Here is a 26,373-nt window from a genome sequence, read left to right as displayed (position 1 = left end):
ATTCTGTGCACTGTACTGAAGTAAGTGTTAAAAAAGTAAGTTTTCTCAGTTCTTTTTGATAGTAGATAAAGGTTACATGATGGAGTAAGAAACAGCCATGAATTCCCAAATCATAAAGTTCATCAAAGGTTCAACTTCAACTTTTGTTTATTATGTGCTGTTAAATGAAAAGTTGATGCCACAAATTATTTTGATAAATTTTTGCCTCAATTGAAAAACTCCTATGACTTACTAGAATTGTAGGCACTACAACTCCATATTGAAACAACATCAGAAACAAGATGCGACATAACACCTCTTGCTCCAAAAATACCTCCACAAATCTATCAGCAGGGGCGGTGCTAGGGGGTGGGCTTAGGGGGCTGAAGCCCCAAAAGTTTTCAGTAAAGCCCCGAATGTTTTATTATCATGTCGTGTACGAATCACCTATGGGCCTTTTGTATCTTTTGCACGTCTACCAATGGGTAGACTGGTGTATATATAATATCTGGTGTAAACTAACAGCTCTGGAGCCTAGACAAGACGATGTCAAGAGACATGTACTCACACGACAAGACTGGATAGGACAACCTTCGGGTGATTAAACCAAACGGACTGACCCAGACAAGAGGAAACGTAAGGAATATAAAGGAAAGAGAACACAAGGATCAGCTGGAGAAAGAGCGGGAAAATCAGAAAAACCCAGGTGAAGTGTGTAAACTAATAATGAAGGAGCAAACAAGGTAACCAGGTGAGTGGGGGAATGCAGAAAAAACATCAAGACATGAGAGGATACAAAAAACCCACAGGCGCTAGACCCGAGACCTGACAGGGTCCATCTCCGGACTTTTCCAGCAGATTCTGTGGCGTAGTGAGTAAACCGTGTGACAAGTAGTACTGACGCTACATATAAGTGAAAGAGCGAATCAAGCTTTTGCCGAACTATATTCACATCACATATCAGATCATACAGGCATTTATTTTCAATATTACAATATTTGAAAATGGCATGAAATAGGTGTTTATAATAAAGTGTATAGTGAGGATAAGGGTAGTAAGAGGTCTTTATTTGTCCCAATTAGTTGTCATCTATTTAATAATATTATTACATCTAATCATTTACGCTCGTATTATTATTGCGTAATGTATAATGTACAACATTACTTGTCTTTCTTGCTATGGACTCTGAATGAGCGCATCAATATCAATCTAATTGAGATGGCCAAACAAATGAAAGAAGGCGTGATTTGCCACGTACAGAAGCCGAGGTTAACTGAAAAAGATCCAGCACGACAGCTTTCTTTTTTCAAAGTTATATTTTAGGGGCTTTTTTGCCTTTAATCGATAGGACAGTGGAGAACAGACCAGAAAGCTTTGGTTATAGACAGGGGAGTGGGAACGGTAAAAGACTTTTGAGACGGGAATCGAACTCTGTTCGGGCCACAATTACACTGGCACTATATGTTGGCACACTAACCACAGGGCTATTGGCCCGACACGTTTCCCCTTTTTCTGGATCATAGGAGTTTGTGCTCTCTTGGGGTCTGCCGTTACAATCTGAGCGCGATTGACGTGCAAATGGAGGTTTGTTGACTTGGTACGCCACTGTATTCGAACACATATTTGGTGGTATCTGGGCTAAGCCCCGGATATCCACTCACCTTAGATCGCTCCTGTCTATCAGTACAGCAAACAAACTCCTGGGTGGCTGAAAACGGGTTTGTAAGCAAGTTTTTAACATTTCCGACGAGCTAGAGCAAACTTTTGGAATAAAGTGAGTTGACAGAAATGATGTGTAAGCAAACTGTAGCAGTGAGAGTTAGATTCAGGTTACACCTGCAGTCAGCACACCTCGAGGAACAAGCTTGATGTGTCAAAGCAGAACGTGTCAACACGCTTGTATACAGATGCACAGTGATGGATGATCTGTTATTGATCATCTGTTTAAAAGATGCTGAGCTTGAGAACAATGTAAAATGTATTATTTAGTAAGTTGATTATTTATATTTTACCAGTGTGCCGAATGTACAGTAGATAATATAATATCTGCACGCTGTAAAAAATGAATTGTATTGGAATCATTTCTTGTTAATGTTAATTTAGCAACACAAGAAATGATAATTTTACTCAAAGGAAGAACCCGTCTTGCAAAACAAAAGCAATAAGTGCCACAGCGGTACACAGATGCACACAGACCTCAACAATAATGACAACAAATTAATATCATTAACAAAACAAGATCTGCTCCTAACATCACCACACAAAAAATAACAAATGGTGATGACAAAAATGAAAATACGGTGTTACTCTGTTATGCTGCAAAGCATGCTGGGATACTGTTTGGATAACTCAAATTGGTTGAAATTTTGATGGTCTGTGGAAGTATTTGACATCTTTGTATATTTAGAAAGACTGAAAATCCTCATATTCTGGATGATGCATATTTATTCTGTATATAACAATATCATTGCTTAAAGAAAATGTACCATCTCCAAAACCAAACCTATTTATAAAATGCTCTCCAAGCTATTTCCTACAAAACGTTCACCTGCATTTTAATCAAAAAAGGGCCTTCGAGCTATTCTAAACAAAAGAGAATAAAAGCAACAGCAGGTAGCTATAAGAGCGTGCATTCATGTCCACATAATTTCAACGTAGAGTAACATGACTGGAAGGATGAGCTCCAGCACGCACAAACCATGAACAAGCTCAACTTAATCTGTTTATTGGAAATGGCGTGTCTACAATGCCATGCGAAACGCAAGCTTTCAAGAAATGAAACACTACTGTCAACCCAAAATTAACATGCCACGCGTCGCTCTAGTAAATGTACAAAGTGCCCAGAAAATGGCATATCGATGTATTCTGGCGTGGCCATACTGAAGGTCCGGAACCTATCGTCACTTTCTTTGGCCAAGGCCCGCCAAGAGGCCATATGACTGACAGGTAAAACAACAAATCACGTTTTATTTTGTGTTTAAAGGCGTGGAAATGTCCCCGCAGTAACAGACCGGTGTACATTCATGTCAAAAGTTAACAGCAACAAAATGATGCTTCCTAGATCAGACGGCTTTTATTGTTTCCAGGCAAACCATTAAAGAATGACGACTTTGAACAGGCTGAAAAGTGTGCATTATGCATCAGACGTTTAGCAAATGGTCCGTGGGCTTGATGTCTAAGGCTGATACTACGCTTTATGTGGAGGGATCAAGTGAAACAGTGGCAGCTTCTTTCGTGGAGAGCTCTACATGTTTCATAGCATATTCTATGGTATGCATGCAAAAATATGTCATCCAAATAGTGTGTATTCTACCAAATATCTTTATGTTTTGGGAAAATGTATACAGATTTGGAACAGCACGAGGGTGAGTAAATGATGACTGAATTTAGACTTGGGTGAACTGTCCCTTTAAGGTAAAATTGGAAAGGATGCTGAATAGTTAATCCACAATATTACGATATGTGTGAAATGAACATGATATCATGGTTTTTAATATCACGGATATTAACTGTTTGTAATACCATATGTCTAATAATATAAATTAAAAGTTCAGCATCTGATTCTGAAAAGATGTTTGGTTGACACATAAAGGAGAAACAGCTAAATGAAGTTGACTCAGAACGGAGGAGGTGTATTACCACATCATGGGCGCCATAGGCGAAATTTCAAAGCAGGAATGCGCTGGATCAATAAATAAAAAGGGCAGAGAAGACCCGAAAAACGACAAGTTCTTCCATGCAAAATGAATTTACGTAAATGGGTCAAAGAACTTGTTTTCTCACAGGGTTTGGGAAACACGCACGTTGCAGTAGCTTAGAGCGAGAACTTGTGATCTGTCTGTGAGCTAGTCGTGTCTACGCTAAGGGGGAGGAGATGCAAGGTTAACTTTACACAGCTTTGAAGCTAAAGACGAAATAAGATGCGTTAGGATTGTGGGTTTAATCTTGAAAACTGACGCATTAGGGCCACATTTAGGAGTGTTTGCATTCCATAAAGTAAACAAGGGGGTACAATAACTTTCAGGACAGGTGAAAACATGGTTGATTGGAGAGTAGTCTTAAAGTGGTAGTTCACCCAAAAATTAAATTCTGTTCTGTAGGTAAATGATGGCCACATAAACTGGAAATATTACAGAATATTACAAATGTAATTTCTAAAAGTCAAGAAAGTTAAAGCTCGGATAATTACTTTCTAGTAATGCTTGGCCATAAAATATGTACCGGTAATTGCCTAGGAAAAACAACCTAAAACTAACAAAACTAATTAACATATTTGTAACATTCCTTGTCCATGAATTGTGAACTTGTGAAGAGTCCAAGGCAACTTCAAAAACATCTCAAACATTTCTTTACAATTCATCGCCTTCGAATAATAAGGTTCTATCGGACATTTGGGTCAAAATTGAGTCATCCGCATATTCTTATTCTGTGACAACTTATTTGCATTATGCCATGTCTGTTTTTTAAATGTGTGCATTTTGGGACTTTTTTTAAGAAAACAAAATCGAACTATAATTTGTATATTTATTCATGTATAAAAGAGATTTGTTCTTCATATCATTTTTGCTATATGTAATGCAAAGTCAAAACAACACATTTACATTTCTAAACGTAGAAACTGTACCCACCGGACTCTCTCTTGGTCCAATGATCTTAGACCTTTAATTTGTTAAAGTAGGGAAGTCAATAGTGAACAATCAATGGTATGAGAAACGTTCAGGTCACCACAGTCCACTCTCATTATCAAGAAGTATCTGTTCGATTCAGATGTCTATCTAAACTTGTCAATCCGTGATAGCTCTGGAAAACTACTTTAATCATCATTACATGTAAATGACATCGCAGACAAACAGCCGTTGCAGACACACCCACACTCTTTAATATGTTTAATGACACGTACTGTATGTAGAGAAATTCAAAGATGGCAAAAAAATTCTGTGTGCAAAATTTTGTGACTTAATAATAATTCTTGTATATGAATATTTCCAGCACTATACCTTACGGAAGGCTGAACAAGAAACTGTATTTCTCGTTGTCAAACAGTGTGTGTTCTTGCACGCATACCCCTTTTCTGCTCCGCATATTATACAATACGCACAGTGAGAGACAAACCCAACATCTTGTGCAGATGTGCTTAATATTCCAAATTCAGTTTGGGAGTTTTTTGAGGTCATGTTCTTTGCACATCACAATAAAGTGTTTTGTTTAAAAAAGTTTTTTTTAAACAAAAAAGTTTTGTTTAAAAGGTTTGTTCACTACACATCTTTATCCTCAAACTAGATTTAAAAAATATAGTACATATACCACATATGGTCCTTGGCAAAAAAAACCTGTCGTTATACAGAACGAAAGCTAACTTAAAATACTAATTCCGGATGAGTGTTGGGATCATGAGCCAATAATGCAGTGTGCGTTGCTTTGTGCATCGCTAAATGATGAGCTCCCATAACAGAGGACAGTTATGAGATGCAAACTCTTGTCTGGAATATGACATGTCTGTTGGAAGAGAAAATGTACATTTAGCTTCTGACTACACTATATGCATGCAAAATACATGCACGCCTCTATAAATGTAAAATGACACAGGGGTGTTCATCCATACTCTGTAATTCTCTCATTCTCTAGTAAAGCATCACCTTCTATAATACAACGCCTGCGTCGCGCTTGTAATTTCTCTAAATTAGTAAAGTTATTAATTAGCAGGGCATCAAGGCATCAAAGGGATACTGCGGTTCCACGTTGCCAAAGAGACTGAGAGAAAGCACAGGCTTGTGAAACAGTTGCATGAAGTCAAGTATCTCCCGCGGCAGAAAATGGACCTTGCATAATGCAGCCGAAAGTGAACAATTCTTTCTGAGAGAAATCCGTTGTGTTTCCAGTGACATGGATAAAAAAACCATGAATAAAACAGATGGATACTGGTTTTCTTTCACTTTATTCATAATCCAGCTATTGTTTTGTTTGTTTGTTAGTTCAGAGATTTCAGAGATACAGTGACTGCCAAATGCATAAATGTAAACATATCTTTATGCTACACTTTAAAGGGGGGAGGGGGTAAAATGCTATTTCATGCATTCTGACACTGTTGAATGTGCTGGCTTCTCATGCTTAACATGGCAAACTTGTTGGACGTATGATGCAGCATTTCTGTGCTCGATACACTCCACCAGGGTTTGTATATGTTTCATGATTTTTTTTCCGAACATGAATTTTGATGACGTAACAAGGGTTCTCAGTCCCTTATTGGACAGTTCTCACGGAAAAGAACGCCCGCACGTCAACCAGCGAGAGCAAGAGCACGCTCATCAATGTGCTTCGTTCGGGTTACGGAATTTCAGCTGTGTTTGTTAGTTCACGGCATTTCGGTGAGGAATGTTATATAAACGGTAGATGTGACGCTGGATATGGAGATCGTTTGAAAGTGATAGATAAAGACTTCCCAGCGCTAAAATATGCCGGTCATGAACTACACGCAGGAAGTGAAACTGAGTCAAATGTCTGTGTTTTGTTGGCAATCGACACGTATGTGCATAATGTAAACAACACAAACTTATAGTGAATCAACAGTTGTGTAGTAGGTGTGTGACGAGACTTCTTAGTTTTTTCAAGAAATCCTCAAAAATGTAATATATGTGGGAAAAGTATTTTATTCACCATAAAAACACAAAATGCATAAATCTAGGCATTATAAAATCCTCTTGTACTTTAAGAAACACATTAAACTTCTGTTTTAATGAATGAAATAATGCAGTAATAAACAATTTGTAAACAGTGGAAAATGTTGTGTCATACACTGAGAAAAAATGCTTTGTTTTCTTAACAGGTGCAGCTTTTAGTAAAGAGCTGTGTGCTCGAGTTAACAGTAAAAACTACATAAACACAACATGTTTTATGCTTACATTGCACATACTGTATGTTAGAGACAGATGATCCCTTTTTGAAGAGGTTTGCCTGTGAATGTACTAAAATAACGTAATAGCGCGCTCCCAAAGTGCTGCTGGCAGCGCAAACCGCCATAAACACTACTGCTTAATGCGCGAGGCGCTCCAGACGCGCATGAAGGTTAAAACCCATAAGTCTAGCGCGCGTTTACAAAGAGAAACGGTGGGAAAGTACCGCTGCTATAGGTACTCAAGATTAATATGAGAAAGGCAGAAACTGTGTTTGTTACCTCCGCTTTAACTTCGGCTAATAGGAAGATTCGATCATTGAATAATTCTGCAAAGGGACATTCTCCCAGGGCCAAACTTAATGGATAAAAGGCTGACGTTGCTCATCTTTGTATGGTAAAATCATGCCTCATAAATATTTAACTTACTTTACTTGCTCCCAAAGGTTTACCAAGCACAACTTACATGACCCAATTATTATTAATGCATAAGAGCGAATAACACAAGATGCATTTTAACATTCAAAATCAGCTAGGTGTGTAATAAATTATGACAAAACATGCAGGGGTCTCGCTATGCATTACTAAAGGTTTAACCTGATGCTTATGTTATAAGGCTGTTTTCAACTACCTATTTATTCTGATGGTATTATATGTACGTTTTGATCGGTTGTAAATATCGTTTGCAGTGATCCGCTCACATCAGTTTCACATTCAATGTATGCAGTAACATTTGCAAGTAAAATGTACTTAGTTTAGAAAAAAATGCTTAAAAGCAAAACTGCCAGGAAATAGCATAAATAAAACAGAGGAATGACAGACCAAATAACAATGCCCTTCTTCTTCTTTTTCTCCCAAGCAGTGTTCAAATGGGAGGTTCTCGGGAGTACCTGGCAGCCGGTACAAGCAGGTCATTAATAGACTGCTTAATGAATACATTCCATAGTTTGGAATCCATTACTGAGGCTTAACTGCTTCTCTTCATATTTCTCCCTCATGCACTAAACATAGAAATGTAAGACAGAGCCGGTAACACCAAAAGAACCAAAAGAAGAAGATGTGTCTAACTAAGGGGTTGAGAATTGGTAATTCATTTGTACTATGTGTGCTGTCGGCATCCACGAATACCAAAAAAAAAGAAAATAGCTTTTTCTGCATATCTCATGTTAATCTTGAGTACTTACAGAATAGTATCGCACCCATCAAATATCCGCAGAGTCTTTAGTGTGATCAAATTTATAAAAGACAGAAACAGCTGTACGATTATTTCTGAAAACGTATGACTTGTACTGGGGTGTAGGGTGTAAGCGTGGTTTCACGCACCCATTGCCAACAAAACACAGACTCAGTTTCACCTACTGTGTGTGGTTCACGACCGGGATCTTTTAGCACTCGGGCCGCTCCATCTGTCAGTTTGAAATGATCTCCAAATCCAGCGTTATATCCACAGTTTTTATAACATTTCTCACCGAAATGAAGTGAACAAAGTCGCGAATGCAGTGCTCTCTCTCTCTTGCTCCGCTCTCCGTGGTTGACATATGGGCGTGCTTTTCCGGGAAAGGGACTAAGAAACGTTGTTACGAAATGGATTTTCAAGTTAATCGAGCACAGAAATACGACGTCATACGTCGAACTTGTGGTTTGACAAGTTGACCATGTGACATGCGGCACAACTCCTTGTTCAGGCCCTGGTAATCTCAAGGTTGGACTACTGCAATGCTCTCCTTGCTGGTCTTCCTGCAAAGGCTATCAAACCACTCCAGCTGGTTCAAAGCATAGCAGCACGCCTCGTCTTCCTCGTCTCATGTGACACCCCGATTCATCTTTCTCCACTGGCTACCGGTTGAAGCCCGTATCAGACTCTTGCAAACAGGACTATCACTGGATCTGCGGCGGCATACTTTCACACCCTCCTACACTCCTTCATCCCTTCAAGAACCCTGCGTTCAGCAAACGAGAAATATAAAATGAATAATAAAAAGGAAATATAAATAAAGCTTAAAGCACTTGCGATCCGTATCGGCCAATCACAATGACAAGAAATGGTACTCGCTATAGGCTGCAAAAATGCTGATCGGAGCATCCCTAGTGTCAAAGCAAAAATACTGTCACTTGGAAAAAAACCTCTGGACTCCTGAAGTATAAATGATGCATAACTAATTGAAACGTAATTCAAATCAAGTGAAAATAATAACATGTCTAGCACATCAGGTTGTCAATACCAGAGCATTCTTTAGAAGTCTTGACCTCAACAGGCTCTCATTTGCCTCATCCCTGTTGAATTAAACTGAACTTTCAATTGGCCTTATTAAGCTTATTATGACATTTGAATGCTGCTCTATCCATACCATTTCCACACCGTCAGTGCCTTTCGATATTCTCTGCACTCTCCCCAGAATGGCACGGCCTTGTTGGATACCGAGCCAAACAGCACAATAACCCATTCAGCTACACTTGGCCTTGCCAGAAGTTGTGATTATGTTGTCTTTGCATCACACGCTGATGCCGTTTGGTGCCTGCAATGTATGAGGAGCCGTCAATTATGGCCTTAATTATTGAAATGACTCTTACAAACACTAGTGAAATAAAAAACATGGTCGAACCTAATGAAATTCATTCATATGTATTAATGAAGTACATCTTACAAACACTATTGAATTCATTCATATGTATAACTGTAATATTTTACAAACGCTAGTGAATAATATTTACATGAATTACTGAAAAGATGCACTTCCGTTTAGTTTGATTTGAGCACAGGCAAACCTTTGTAATATATCTGTTGTTGGGACTCAAAATGTAGTTTAAGAGTTTGTTGGAGCACAATGTGGTTGTTTAAATTTACAATCTGATGTCGAATTATAATGGCACGACTTATAAATGTGCTCCGTCATTTTCGGGGGTGCAAGCTTCGCACTGTCAACATCAATCTTCAAACTAAACGCGGTGCAGCTTCCTTTTCAAGTGAAATAAGCTCTCATCACACTGAAATCTTTCATCAACTATACCTGAAATATTTTTAAGAGGTTTTTAGCATGCTGTGGCGAGTCGGGCTGTTCCCAATCAGCGTCGCCGTGGAGACAGAGGCAATCAACGCCTCCACCTGCCGATCGTCAGCACCGGCGACTAATCCCCAGCAGACATAAAAGCTGGACAGAGCAGAGAGAGGGTGAGTTTCCACTCCACAAATTGGATGATATTGACCCTGTCGCGCTCTGCTTTCTTTTTAAAGAGTCCAGCACCTGACTAACGAGGGCCCTACCAAAGACTGGAAGAAATGCCACCCCATCACCACCACAGAGCACGACTACGCACCTTCACGGAACCGGACTTCCCACCTGGCACCATTGTGGAGGAGCTTGTCACCAGGTAATGTTTTTTGCACGCGTGTTTTGAATAAATCCCCCTCTGGGGCTGTCTTCAACCACAAAGTTGACTGTCTCGTGTCTTGCCCACTACATTTTACATTTATTCATTTTATCCAAAGCGACTTACAAGTAGTTTTTTAGTGACACATTACTGCAGAGCAATCAGGGGTAAGGCGCCTTGCTCAAGGGCACTTCAGTCATGACCTGCTGGCACTGAGATTTGAACCAGCAACCTTCTGATCACAAACCCAACGCTTTAACCCCCAGGCCACAAGGTCCACCATTCAGAAAGTAATTTAATATTCAGAAATGGTATCTGCAGATATCACTCTTAATAATCAGATATTGGTATCGGTGGAGAAATTTACGATCGTACATTTTTAGGAATTAGGGTAAGGGCTGTATACAAGCAGCAGATGTCTACTGTTAATAGAAAAAAGCTGGACTTCATTCCCTCACATCATTGCAAACCTGTAAGAATTTCTTCTGTAGAACACAAATAAAAATGTTGGTAACCAAACAACACTTACCCCTATTGACTTGTATTGTATAGACAACAACATGAGCATGAATACAAGATAACAGAATTTCTCTTTAACCCAGTACTGTGATCCAGAACTTACCGCACATGTAGCTTTTCAGTTGGCTACGCTCAGAATCATTGCCAATAACACAAAAAGTGCACAAACTAAGTGAAGTTGTTAATTTTTTTAGATTAAGTTAGAATTTAATTAAATCCTGCCCATTAACACGTCCCCAGAGGCTAATGTTTGTGCTGATGGTGTACTCTAATAACACACAAACACAATTCCCCTGATATTGAAAGACTGAGTCAAAAGAAATGCGCGGTCTGACCATGTTCAAGTGTCACTCCGAGTAGCATCTCTGGTCACTGGATGACAGCAAAGGAAAAAAAAGTATGCAAAACGGAACAAAGCCCTACTGGAGGGAGAGAAGGGAGAAAGAGAAAATAACATATGGAACACTTGAAAGCAGAACATAGAACTTCGCTTTGCCGGTTATAAGACGTTTAAACTGAATGAATGCAGTACAGCGGAATTTTAATCTGAAGGAGTTTACAGTCCAATTGATAGTACAGTAACTGCAGAGTCAGTCGATACAGGACGGCTCGAGATGAAGTGCCTTGCTCAAGGGAACAAGGGTGATTAAACACAACTGGGGATCACAGTATATCCCCAATTTATGGATTGCTCCAGTTGCAACAGTCGGAGCTCGGTGTTCACACCGCAGTGACAAAGCAAACTGAACAATTTATTTTCAATCTGGCACCAGGACAGACATACAACTTTCTTCAAAAGAAGACGAAAGAAGATATTATGCGAAATGTCTCAATTTGGTGTGGTTACCAACGTTCTTCAAAATATCTTCTTTTGTGTTCTGCAGAAGAAAGAAAGTCATACAGGTTTCAAAAAAGACATCATCCATAAAAAGAAACGGAAAGCTTTCCAATCCTCCAATTATTACTCCACAAACATGTTGCAAATATAGTATAGAATAGTATAGATGTTGCTGCTGATCCACAAAGAGTACACTTACTCCCCATTCACCCCCCCAACCCACAACAGGTGAGCAGGTGCCTAATAACCAATTCCTACATACCTCATGACCCCTCCCAGATCATGTGACACATTAAACATTTCATGTCCACTACACTGGCCAAAGAGGCAATCTGTGCCCGTGCCCTCGGACCGCGTCCTGCCTTCTCTACTGTGACACACCACAGGGACTGCTTTAAATTGCAGAAAGGTCAACCAGGAGAGCTGAACCAATCAAACTGCATTTACAGCCGCCGCAATCTCTGCCGAACACAGCTGGGGCGTCAGATCAATTCAACCTTGCCTGTTGTTACTGTCTGCGGATAAATAAGGATGCACACGTCTCAAGAGCATTATCAACACAAAACAATATATCTTAGTGAAAAAGGCAACATTGCACAAAGAAAAATAGGTTTTCAGTGAAATTGCGTTGCTCATGAGGGAAAACAAAAGTCAATGAAAGCAGCTGTGTCCTGATTGAAGGAAACCTCAGAAAGTCCATCGGCAGAAGCGTCCATGAATCAGATACACAGACAGATGGACAATTTTGTATACACAGATTTCTCTCCGTGCCAAACCATTCGAGTTAAGATCAAAATCAATACTGCCCTCAACAAAAGAACAAAAACTTGACGGTTGTGTACATCTAGCCAATCTTTCCACACATTCGAGTTAAATTCCCACAGAAGCTCATTTCAGAGTTTACTTAGTACGTTCACACTCAGTTCTCCACTAGAGCTTCAACTCGATTTTAAAGACAGTGGGCAAGTGTCAGAAAACAGAAATATGACCAAGTTACCCACAGGACTTTGAGGGACTTGTGTCGCTCCTGACATCACACCCTTATTAGCATATATGTGACGTCATCACGGTGGTTTGCATTGGTTCTAAATCTGTTTCGCTTCTACTCTCAATATAATACAACTGAACGCTATTCTCACATATTATCTGGTCTGTTGTCAGACATTAAACGGAAATCAAATAGTGACTAAACACGACCCAATAACGCCTTGTATTTAATACAACCAGCTGTCACTTTAACTGCTGCTAAAATCCTGATTTATAAAAACAACATTGTCTTACAAAATGCGGTATGCTGTGATTTTGGCTATATTATGCTGTTGTTGCTGTATTAGCAGCGCTTCTTTGATTTTAAATGCGAGTGATACTCGCAGGTAAGTTAGGGCGAGAAGAGCTCGCATACAGACACACTGAGAACATAGAGAAAGGGAGTCTGGGAAACACTGCTAACCTCCCGTCAAGTCCTGATAAACTTCGTCAGCCGACTTCTCTGTCAGTAAACATCTGTGACTGATGACGTTTACGAGGAAAGGCGAGTACAAGGAGGATGGCATACTGAAAACACCACCATATTTAAATATGTTCACTCGTTGTGTCGAGGGCGGAGCTGCACGCAACATGAGAAAGAGAGGCGCTGAGTGTCAACTGCAGTATGTTTAAACTGTTTTAAATTGTCAAATAAAAATTTTAAGGGGATTAATGAAAAATCGATTTGTGGCAACCAGTGTTGTTAGTGTGGCGGGCCGCCATGAATAAATCAATGTATGGGAAACACTTAAGTAATCTGCTCATAGAGCAACTTGAGCATTTTTGGACTGATGCAACAGTGCCTCTGGCAACCAATGAGCTTTGTAAAAAATCTGCGCATTTCAGAGAGGCGGGGCGAAGAGGAAAATGTTTTAACCTTAAATAATGTATACACATTGCATTACATCTAAAAACGCTAATATTCGTCATATACCCCTTTAAACATATTTTTTCATAGTTTTTGCAAACATGATATTTCATCATGTTTGTCCGAGAGCAAATGTCAGAGTAAGAGTAATCAAGTTATTTGCATTTATTTTAAAAATACTACGTATCTTGATACTAACATAAAACATACATGAGAACTTTCAAGTTATGCTAAATTTCCTTTGGGTATTTTTTACTTATTTATTTAACAGGGTCTCTGTTACAACTCTGATGTATGAACTACTGGTAAAAGTATGACTCACAGGTCCTGCTTTCCTAAGGTGAATTCAAAGCAACTGTGGTCATCCATCTTCAATATATTTTGTAGTAAAAAAAGGAGTTTATTTGTTATCTTTTGTCAGAAAACAACCACAGAAGTGAATCCCCACACCAAGGAACAACTCAGCACAACAATGCCCTGAACTTCGGCAGTAACAACTACGTTTTTACTTGAATCCTCTGTCGATCTACAATAACATGTCAAATGACGGGTCATCTAAGGAGGTATGAGCTGAAGGCAACAGTTCATCAATAAATATTCTGTCATCATTTATTCACAATCATGTTGTTCCAACTCCAAGGACTTACTTTCTTCTGTGGTAAACAAAAGAAAGATATTTACCCCAATTTTGGGTCCAAACAACGGAAGAAAGAAAGTCATACAGGTTTTGTACACAAAGAACCTTCAACATTTGAAGAACCTTTCTGTGGTTCTGCGAACAAAGCTTCTTTAGATTATGAAAAAAGTAAGAAAGAGATGGTTCTTTAAAGAACCTTTGGCTGAATGGTTCTTTGTGGAACCAAAGATGATTATTCTATGGCATCGCTATGAAGAACCTTTCAAGCACCTTTATTTTTCATTGTATAAGGTCTTGAGAGTGAGTAAATGATGAAAGAAATAAAACATTTTCTGCTAACTATCCCTTAAAAAACTGAGACCTGACCCCCCTGGCAACAGCCTCAAACATCATTCGCCATAATCTTTTTTTTCTGGGTGACATCTATCTGTTTGTTGTGTTTTTTTTCTAGCTGTCTAGTTGGAGTGTGCTACCAACAATACTGCCAAATGTGTCTTCAGTTCCTACCACACTATCTTCAACTGGGATGTATGCTGTTCAAAGCTATCTATCGTGTTTGTGTTCAAGATCGTAAGAGATCTGTATGCAACTCTCAGCAGATTTCCCACACGAGTGAGTTTAGATTAGCAGGCCATAAATTTTAACCTCAATACCTTCGAACAGATGACTGCTGGACATCTTTTATGAAGGACGTTCCCCAGTTTTTTTCCGTCGATTCCGGACATGAAAGTCTTTGTTCAGGAGAGCACAATGGTATAAATTGCACTCGAGCCGTATAGGATAGATTATATTCTAAATCATTTGCAGTTTTCACTGTGGATTAATTTAAATGGGTTTCTGCATGAAAAGGATTAAGTACTTCGTGTAGAACAGATAAAGTTCGACTTTTGAAAAGAAACAGAACTGACTGATTCAAATATAGAAAATGTATAAGATGATGCATTAATATACCTTGACCATAACAAACTATTGAATGTTTGTGTGCTCGGAAGTGTCCAAACCTGTATTACTTTCTTCTGCTGAGTACAAAAAATGGCATTTTAAAGAACACCAGTAACCAGACAACATTGGCCCCCATTGACTTCCATTGTATGGACACAAAAACCCAAGAGAGATCTCAAAATATCCTCTTTTGTCTTCTACAGAACAATGAGTCATATACAGGTTTTGAACAACATGGCGGGAATTTAATTGTGACAGAATTTCTATTTTAAGGTGAACTATAATTTTAAGACAAAAGCAACAGAACAAGTGATGATTTATAGAACCCTGGTTTTTGGTTGTCTGCAAATATGTCTGATTATAAACCAAACTCTATCTGAGCACCTCTATTGACTTTCCAGCTTTTAACTCAGGTGATCATCTACCAAACACATCTTCAGATATCTAAAAGAGGAAGCACAAACTTCCAATTCAGCTGAGTGCAAGGCTTCAAAAGAGAAGGAACCCTTGAAGAACTGTGGGAAAAGGAGGTCACGGTATTAAATGCCTCTATCACTGTGGCTCAAACACATCTAAAAGGGCAGGATTAGAGGCAGAAACGAAGAAAAGTATCACATATTCCTCCTCTGTCCTTGATATCTCCATCGAAATGCACGGAGAATCAGCTCCTTCCTTATTGGGATTCCAGAGTGGCCGTACAGATGCTGAACAGCGTAGTCGGTTAAACTGGGATCAGCTGCACTTCAATTAGACGAGTTAGAAATATGAATTGAATGTAATGAAACTTATTGAGATCTGTTTGCTAAAACGTGCCGGTGGCTAATGAGTAACAACTGTACAGAAAGATACAGACAGCCTCACATAGATACCAAGAAATAGACTACAAAAATAATCACATAGCAAAAATGTATTTGAAGAGTTTACATGCAAATTGCCAAACTAATGCAAGAACAATGAATGTATTGATGTGCTTTTTGGAGCTTCAACATTTTAGATCCTATAAGATGAGATCACAAAAGCATTTTTATTACAAAATTATTTGTTTGTGTCCAACTTAAGAAAGTCATATGCTGTGATGGCATGAGGGTAAATTATATGAGAATTTTTATATTTGGGTGAACAGATTCTTTAATAACAAATGACAATAAAAGATCAAAGTCAAACGTTTCTTTCAACCGTTATTTCTGTGTGTTCACTTGCAACAATTTGTGATTTGGGTATGACAGAACGTTTCTGCAAATGAAGAGAGTTCCAATACGGTCACTCTGTTCAATTAGGAAGGAAATGTATGTAGGCAGTAGTCAGCAAAAACAGTAGTTTTTAAGAGGAGATTCGAAATAAAATATGAAAGCAGAAGTCAGAACACTAAAATCTCTGCTCTCCAGAAACGCTGTCCTGTCTTGTGGTGGCATTTAAAGGCCACTTGTCTTTTGATCCGAGATGCCTACAAAGCAAAGTGAGGTCTTGATGTTTCATCTGACACATGATCTGCTCTCTGCTCCCTTCATCTAGGCCTTTGTAACACGGTCGTTTAATGTTAACATCCTGCATAGATTAAAGCTATCCTGTATGGGAAAACGACAACAAGTCATGTCACTAGAGATGTTCCGATTTGCGATAAATGATTCCAAATTAATATTACGACACGCATGTCTTCGTGCAGGAGATCTTGCAATGCATGGGAAGTAACAATGTTGCCAGGTGCACTGAACACACACTCCGATACAATGCTTATTGAAGTTATACGTGGACATTTTCTAGCCACGTTAGCTTCTGCTTTTTGTCCACAAATACAGCATTGTCATAGATAAAATTAGTAAATTGCCCCGCCTCTCGATACTATCGTGTTTTGGCGATCCACAGGCTGGCGATAGAACGATCTGATTATATAGAATATTACCCAACACTAGAAGTCACCTGTTAAAAAAATATCACCAAATGACTCACAGTCATGGCTTCTTTTCAAGAGGAGTTCTGCAAAGGAGTTCACCAAAACATGAAAATTCTGTTATTATTTACTCCTTTATTATCCTCAAAGCTAATGCATGACTTCAAATGATGTATGAAATATATGGAGTGCTAGTGTTAACATACGTAATAGCAACATTTTTAAGCTCATAAGATAAAAAATCTAATTTTGTAATCCACAGGAAAAGTTAATTCATATGGGTTTGACACAAAATGAAACTTTCATAAACAATGGCAACATATTCAATTTTACCATCTACAGTCTTCTAACTTTTACACATTTGGTAACAAATGTCAACTCTTTAAAACGAAATGCGTTTCCTCAATACTATCAACCATTAAGAAAACCATGAAGTGTAAATAACCAACCAGAGCTGTACATCATTGGAGACCAGCCTCTCTTTTAAAAGTGAATTATCAAACAGCAACACAGTTTAAAGGGGATCAGCTTCGGGATCGATGTGCAAGCTGATTTTAGGTTAGCAGTGTGAAACTAAGGATGAAGGGCAGAGATGAAATGAGGTTCAGTAGCACGCTGCTATCATTGAAAAGAAACCATAAGACCCTGCCAATCGCTTTTGGGGGCTAAACTATTGAGACATCATAAATCAGCTGCTCGGCACATAGAGAGAATGATTCAGAGACAAAAAGGTATGAGAAAAGATTGACTAGGAATGAGAGGCTGCAGTTTATGAACGAGGAAGAGAAACAAAGATGAAAAAAGAAGATCCATAAAGATAAATTGGGGAAAAACCAAGGATAAACGAGAAACTAAAATAGAAGGGACCTGGTTACAAGGTACAGCAGCTTTAAGAATACCTTTAAGAATCCAACTCAAATCAAACATCTGTACTAAAAGACAAATGTCAGGCACTTGAATAAATAGATATTACAATTTTAAGAAACAAGATTTACCTTTGGATATTCAAATAAACAGATGGATTTATGAGCTTTAAGATGAGATAAACAACATGCATATTCTCAAATGGAAGCATGCATTTAAATCCAAACCCGTAAAATGTAACAATCGTGTGTATTATTAGCACAGATGGAATCTAATGCATGACAGAATCGGTTCAGCGTATCTGCAGTGAATTATTTACATTTCTTCAAAAGACAGTCAAAAGCCGAATAACGAGTTGGATAAACATACCCCCGAATGCGTAGAACATGCACATAGAAAAACCCAGTTTGAAAGACTGCAAGAAGAGTTTCAGGGATAGAGATTGGTGAACTCAGGGCAAACGCTCGCAACTGTACAATTCTACAGGAACATACGTTATCTCAGATGTCCACAGAAAGCTCAAGATGTTCCACTCTAAGCTGTAGCACTCGACTGGACTGGAAAATGAGCAGCGATAAGTTGGATCTGGAACAACCTTCACTGAATCGCAGACTGGGACTCAAAGGCTGCACAAGATATTCTGCCAAAGCTTCATGTTTGTAAGAGAAAATCAAACATTCCGGGTAGATGGTGGAACTCTCTTTAGGATTACTGCACCTAAATTTAGTCTGACAACTTTATTTTACACAAAACGAAAATCATTACAGAAATGTTCCAGAGAAATCTTTTCTTTTTAGAGAAATGCTTCTCTGGACATCAATTAGATAAAATATAGAGGAAATCAGGTCATGTTTTCTTTTGATTTGTTGAAGCTTTAAGTGTACAAGATCAGTTTTTGCTTAAAAAGCCATCCTATTCAAACCCCGGCCATACTTTTTTTGAGCTACAAACCACCAGATTTGATTTAATTTATCAAGTTCACTTCAAGATGTAACAAAAGTATGTCAACAATGAGTTTTCAATTTAGGGTTATTCATAAAAATGTATCTATTGTCTCCAATTTCAAAGGCTGTTGTAAAATATGACCTCATATTAACTCTGTAATATACAGCACACAGGGTTTCTGCAGGTTTCACAGTCACATTTTTGACTTTGTAGACATTTTTTGTCATTATCAATGAAATGTAAGACTTGTATCCCAACATAAAAAAAACGCACACCCAAAATTCCCAGATCAATTTCCTTCTTGCATTCGCAGCAGTAGGCTTCAAAAACGTCGTTAGAAACTGGTTGGTTGTTAGCCATCCTTTAAACCACAAAACGTAAAATCATATCACAGACTTTATGTCACGATACAGATTAAGCAGATTTATTCGAAATACTACTAAAACATTATCTTCCAGGCTACATCATGTATGCATTATTTTAAAGAGACACACAATATCTACTGTATAACTAATGGGTATGGCACAAATGTGCAGTGAGAGTAAACATCTGTATATGATGGACGGATCTATAGAGATCAGATTGAAAGCTTTAAGGCAGGGGTCCCCAAACCTTTTTCTGCAAGAGCCACATAATTCTCCCTATCTTTAATGGGGGGCCTAGTCGGTTGTAACAGAAAATGACATGGGCCGGAGGTACTACTTTAATTATTGTGGAGATTTAATTATGATTTGAAATGTATTTATTATGCCTCCCTAATGGTAGAATAGTTTATTTTGTTATGCACCGTACAGACAAATGATTACTTTTCAAGAGATATAGCCTATTTAAAGAGCATTGTTATTACTATCATAATGATTTTTTTTCATATTGAGTGCTACTCAAATTCAAAACATTTACTTATGCATATTATTTAACCATTTTCTTTCCCAACCGCTTGGCCATTTTGTCATCTCTTTGAAGTTTTCTGCTGGTTCGCGTGTCAGCTGTTCTATATGTTATGTTGAGCATAACATTCTGTTGGTGGGTGAATTTAACAAATAATTAGGCTATTTGAGTCTCAAAGCCAATATTTATTATCAAATATAGACTTGATATAAGTGAAACTGTATATTTAAAATATACAAAAATTGTTTTAAATGTGTCAGAGTGTTCACACCAAACGCGGTAAATCGCGCTATTCAGGTGTAGTTGGACACTTGAACATTCCGAGTTTACTCGCATCATTCGCGCGTGAAATTCGCTTCATTACAGACACGAATTCCCGTCATGGGAGGAGCTTCTGCCGCTCGCTCACGGCCCTACAAGAGCAAGCTCCTGATTGGTTAATGCGGCACACATTTTTCAGATTTTTCAATTCGCGCAAATCGCACCGCAAGTAGGTCATCGCGTCTTTACATTGACTTAACATGTAAATCACACACGCTTAACGCTTCATTCGCATTTGTGTGAACACACCATAAGGCATTGTTCAGAGGGCCGGTCCAAATCTGTGGGCGGGCCACATTCCGCCCGCGGGCTGTAGTTTGAGTACCCCTACTCTAAGGTTTCAGTAGCTTCAACTTCTTGTACACTGTAACGTTCAAACAAACATTTAGAGCTGCGGATCTTTCTTTTCAAATGCGTTACCGTATTATGATTGATCAGCGCATCAAACAACCGCAATGATGTTTTGATGCGTGCTCGCAAATAGTATTATTATGGATCACTTATTGTGCAATCCAGCCATAGGCAACTGATTATGTAAAATATGCAAAAATGTATTTTTATACTGACCTCACCGAGATAAACATCTTTCGTCGTTCATTTGTCTTACATGTGTTCGGGTCACATGCTTTCCGAACCGCGAGACGCGATCCGTACGAGTCAAGGATTAACTAGGATCCGTTTAACCACTACTAAATTAAATCTTTTTTTTATATCTGTGTTACAATGTAAAAGAAGCTCACACCAAAAAAACGAAGCTGATTGGCTGCAATCTAAATTGCATGTTGGTCTCATTTGTAGTCGCACTGCTACTAATGCTCATTGAAATTCACCTGAACAAGAACTACAACACTACAGAATCAAACTGAAGCATTTCAATAAGCATTAGAGGTAGCGTTCACTGCCCTAGGAAAATTAAGACATGTATAAAATGATTTAAGACCTAGAACACAATACAATTATATTATAAATATACTGACCAATAGACGTAGGGCAGCGTTTTAAATAGGGGGGCAATGACTTCCAAGGGGGCCTCAAGATGACTAATTGAAATACTAAGCATTGAAATACATTTAAAAATAAAAAAACAAGATATTTCTTATTATTTGCCCTTGTTTATAATGAATAAACATTTTTCCAGTTAAAGTTAAAAAAACAATCTTATTGGGTAGAACTTTTTAATTTTTATGAAGGGGGGCTTAGATTATTGTTGAATACAATGGGGGGGGGACTTGGAGATAAAAAGTTGAGAACCCCTGATGTAGAGGGCAGAAGTTACAGATTAAAGGTTGTGTATGTACAACTAAGATATTTCAAGGGGGCGTGTGTTTTGTATCAGCGGGCCATCTCTTCTTATGCCGGCTCCATACAGTGTTTGTGATAAAAATAAATACTGATGTGCGTACTCCCCGACGCAAGCCTTTTTCCACAGACATAATCCATCCCTCATCCATTCCCTCCAAATCAACAAAAAAAACAGCCCCACAGCCTTCTTCATACCTGAAACCGCTTCTCACACACAAATACACACAAATGCAGTCCCACAAGGGGATTTGAGAAGATGAAAAAACTTTCTATCCCCCCACATGCACCATTCTCTCCGCCTGGGGATAGAGAGAGAGAGAGAGAGAGAGAGAGAGTCTTTTTTCTGTGCGGCAATATTAAACAAACCTTGAACTGCAGGGAAAGAATGACATTTGCTTACAAACCATAAATAAAGCTCTTGACGTTTCTTTATGAAATATTCCTCCTATCAGAACAGGGCCAGTGAGCCCTGTCATACTGCATAGACCTGCTTCATTAAAAAACAAGATGCTTTCGAAAAATGACTTTCACCAGCAATGTACCCATACATGCGTACAATTTCTTCACAAAAACAACACTTTAGTTTGTGTAAGTTTAAATCAGATCTAAACATACAAACAACCAAATTGGCAGAACCAAGCTAAGACAGTCCAAAAACTTGTCATCACTCGTAAAAATGTATCTGAATCACTCTATAGGTTCTTGAATTGAAGAAAGTTCAGATAAGGGCTATATGCTCGAATGAATTCAGTCCTGCTTTTAGATTTCTCTGAAGAAGGAACAGAAATATGAGGGTGAGAACATTTGAGATTTCTTGGGTATCTGCTTTTATCCTCAACCTTACAAAAAGTCACCAAAAGAGCTTCAGGTTTCATTAGGAGAGCTGCTTTTGGAAGCAGTGGCAGCTGTTTTTTGTGCCGTTTTGCCAGCTAGAGTTAATGTGATGAATTAAAAACCCTGAGGAGAAAACACTGATGAAAAGAGTTTAGCTCAAGGACATGAACTCCGGGGGTTCTTGTTTGCCCAGATCATGAACCTACAACCTTTGGTGACTGACTTATTTCTGGTCTGGTATGAGGACGGTCACCTAGACCCCTGGATGACAGAGATTGAATCAAACCACACACACAAGACCCAAACATTCAAAAAAGCTCCTCAAACACAAATACACGTCCACGGTCTCTTCTTATTTTCCACGAACATTTCACATCAAGTGTTAACACGGCAAATTGAACACTTACTACTAAAGAAAACATGTGTGAATAGATAATTCAAGGTGATTCCAGTTTGGTTGTCTGGCTGAGTATTTCCTAACATTATTCTCCTTATTTGTCCTACTTCATAATAGAGAAATGGTTCTTAAAGGGACAGTTCATCCAAAAATCCTATTTCTGTCATTCATCACCCTCAAGTTGTTCCAAATCTGTATCAATTTCTTTGTTCTGATGAACAGAGAAATATATTTGGAAAAATGCTTGTACCAAACAGTTCTTGGCCACCTTTGACTACCATAGTATAGAAATGACAATGGTAAAAAGTGCCCAAGAACTGTTTGCTTTCCTACATTCTGCAAAATATCTTCTTTTGTGTTCAACAGAACAAAGACATTTATAAAGCTATTTTTCCTACTATGGTAGTCAAATGTGTCCAAAGCACTGTTTGGTTACAAGCATTCTTCCAAATATTTTCAGTGTCTTCATAAGAACAATAAAGTGTATACAAATTTGAGGGCGAGTAAATGAAGACGGAATTTATTTTCATTTTTGGGTGAACTGTTCCTTTTGTCCTGTTAAGAAGACCAACAATAAACAGAAATGGCATTCTGCATCATCCCTCTGGTCATCCCACATAGGCGGCAGCACAACTGCTTACATGGGAATATGAAATCCAGTCAGCGAGTTAGATTCCTGGTCTCTGATCCACACCCAGATGAACTCGATTCTATGTTTCCGTCACGAGTCGTGACCTTGACTTGTTGCCAGGCAAACACAGCAGCATTTTAAATCACTTTAAACATTCAGCGCTGCGATTGCATGCTGATGTTAAGCTGCCGTTGTATGCCGTGCGATTAAAGCTGCTTCTCAGCTGAATATGCTGAACTATTGTTTGAATTAGAGACAGCCATATATCAAAATGACTACACAAATCTACCTCAAAACAGAGATACTGTAAAGAAACCAGACAGAAATGCAGAAACAAGCTTGCAAGTAAAGCAGCAGCGAGTAATCTCGCTTTCTCAGTCCTCTGGACTCTCCCCAACTGTTTTCCTAAATAAAAGCGTCTCTGCTGTGGAATACATTGAAGCCCTAGTGCAAAATTCATCAAAAGCCTGTCAAGGCACTGTACACTGAGCTCATGAACATTTTCAGAATGAAGCGCGTCATTCATAGTAGCATCACAAAAATTTTCAAATCACCCTCGTATCATTAAAACCATTATGACTTTCTTCTGCAGAACGCAAAAGGAAATCATTTGAAGAACAATGGTTACATTGACCTCCATTGCATGAACACACAACCACTGAGACGTCTCTCAAAACGTAGTCTCATACAGGTTATGAAAAGCATACGGAGATGAATAAATGATATGAGAAGTATTTTTTGGGTGAACTATCCCTTTAAGGATAGTTTCAACACATTTGCGGTTACAGCTCACACTGAAACGATATTGTATACATCATCTTACACCAGAGCTCAGATCTAAATAAATGCCTCAACCCTGACCTTAAATCAGTGCTCATCTATACTACAACCCTTATCGACGTTAACCTGTCTGAAGGAGAAACTCATTTCACGGAATGCTTTGCTGAAGTGCAGCTCCAGTGAAAAGCAGCATGTGTGTGTGTGGCTAAGATGTCATGTTTGTCCTTGATACGAAAAAAAAACCCTCGTCTATCACGTCTCACTATGTTGGTGCAGAGGTTTTTGAGTTTGTTCCATTTGAAAAGAACGCAAATTCTCTGTGGAAAAATTACATAGACAGTCAGGCTTTATTTTGTTGGTGTGTCCAGAAATGAGGTGCCCATTCAAATGGTCTCTCAGTGTTGTGCAAAACCCTCTGCAAGACATTTGACTTGGTTTTTAGAGGTTTTTTTTTGCTCGAACTGCAATCTAAATTGACACCAACCAACCTTAGTATTGCTTTCACCAACTGAGAAGCTTGGTTATTTCAGAGCTCCCTCCTGAGATCATGAGAGCGAGTTAGCGGTCCCATTTGTTGTCGAAGCTGCTTTGTAAGCTGGCTCCAAATGAAGCATTAACTACATGTTAAAAATCTATTTGCATTCCCATGATTCCTTGCTTCCATTATGTGACAAAACAATGTGAAAGCTGAGGCGAACAACTTTGGGAGTTGCAATATTGTAACGTGGAAACAGTGAGAGAGATGTAAAGAAACCGAACGACAAAGGATGGGGGATGAAAGTTGAGCACTACACTCCACAACAACTGTAAATTGGCCGAATCAATCAGTCTCTGGCCCGGAGAGCAAATGTTTTTCACTGCTTGTTTATCTGAAATCAAACTCGCTCTTTTCCAAAGGCTGCACCTCAAGTTCCAAGCTATTACACACTTCCTGTACGACATATTGGAAGAGGAATGATTGAAACAAACATTTGTCATCGTAGCGAGTCGAGTGATATCCAATAAAGATGCATTTCTCGCCCATTAACTCAAACAACATACAGCATTTCAGAACAAAATATTAGATTTTTTTTACTAACCACTAGTCTAACTAGGAGTGGGATGTGAGCATTAACTTATTGTCAATCATACTAGCACAAAAACACGTTATTTCTATGTGAATTCTTACCATAACAGTACATAAATACTACATAACTATTCCATTGAATAACATATTCTGAAGGCTGGATTGCAATGTGGGAGTGCTGTACAGCCAGCCTCATCTTTCACAATCTAGCACTTAAAACTGACCTGCAGGTTCAAGAACTGTGCCATGCAGATTGCATTCGGAACTCATTTTAAGGCACGTTTGGGTCATTACCTTGTTTGCATAATTACTTTAGTGACTAAGGCCCAAACAACAGCGACAGTGTGTGCAAATAAATTCTATCAGCCGGCACAATTCATTTAGTGAATTCCCTGTTCTGACTGTGAATTAGCTCTTAACCAGGAGAGAAAACCTTAGGCCAACACCATTTGAAGGAGGGACCGATTTGAGATCAAAGCCACAGGTTCAAATAATAGACAGTTGGCCTTGCCCCTTTATATAATTTCCATTTTGGCAAAGAAAATTGCACTTTAGGGCCTTTTGATCAGGACAACTAGAATGTCAGTCCTCAGAACAGTGAATGAAAATGGCACCTTTGTGAGCGGTCAAGAAATGTCTTCATCAGATCAAAGTTTAAGGGTAGATTCTGAAAAATTCTGTAATGATTTACGCACTCTTATGTCATTCCAAACCTGTGTGACTGTCTCCGAATACGAAAAGTAAAGTCAATAATGACAGAACATATATGCTGTTCAGTCAGTTATGTTTTATTAAAAAAGAAATGAATGCATTCAAGTCACAACTGTGGATAAAAACACACTATTATACCTATTATATTTAGTAAACAACAGTTTTACACATGCACACATCGATATTTTGTTCCACCTTTTGGCCTATGTATAAATGAACTTTTGTATTTTTGCAACCATTTAGATGCCAACAAAAGATGGATGGATAATGTTTTTGAGTCTATGTTTACCAGTATATTCATAAATCTAAAACTCCACATTTTCCACATTCCACATTCCAAGGGTGCCAGACACTGAATAAAAGGCTGTCGCTGTAAGTACTGCAGAACAAGCCGTGCCATGTAGCATTTCTGCAACGCAACCTGTGTTTCACCATAAACCCATGGTTTGAAGTACCTGTCATAGGCGGAATGACCATGTGATGTCACAAATAATTAAGATAAAGCCTTCATATAAGATGAGAAATCACTGATGTTTTATATTATATCCAATAATCCAAGACGACAGACTTACAATAAAAATCCCATTATCAAAGAGTTTTTTGTTTGCAAGAGTAACCACATGGTACAAACAAATTTGGTCTTGAAATCCGAATTGAAATAAAATCTGCTGATACGCCT

At 38.5% G+C, this 26,373-nt stretch overlaps 1 protein-coding gene across 2 annotated transcripts in view; it reads right to left on the bottom strand.

Moving 5' to 3' along the window:
- ctnna2 (catenin (cadherin-associated protein), alpha 2) overlaps positions 1-26,373 on the bottom strand; it is a 337,138-nt gene that overhangs the window by 292,467 nt on the left and 18,298 nt on the right. Inside the window, exon 1 of one of the 2 annotated variants that reach the window (XM_079463419.1) lies at positions 548-600. The exons of the other annotated variant lie outside the window; for it this stretch is intronic. The gene's annotated coding sequence lies outside the window, so the exon portion shown is untranslated. Of the gene's footprint in view, positions 1-547; positions 601-26,373 lie in introns of those variants that run through there. 2 annotated transcript variants of the gene reach the window in all.

Source organism: Barbatula barbatula, assembly GCF_947034865.1.
Source record: "Barbatula barbatula genome assembly, chromosome: 8".
NCBI classification, from domain to species: Eukaryota; Metazoa; Chordata; class Actinopteri; order Cypriniformes; family Nemacheilidae; genus Barbatula; species Barbatula barbatula.
Note: the sequence above shows the minus strand (reverse complement) of the source record. Positions and strands in the feature narration are given on the sequence as shown.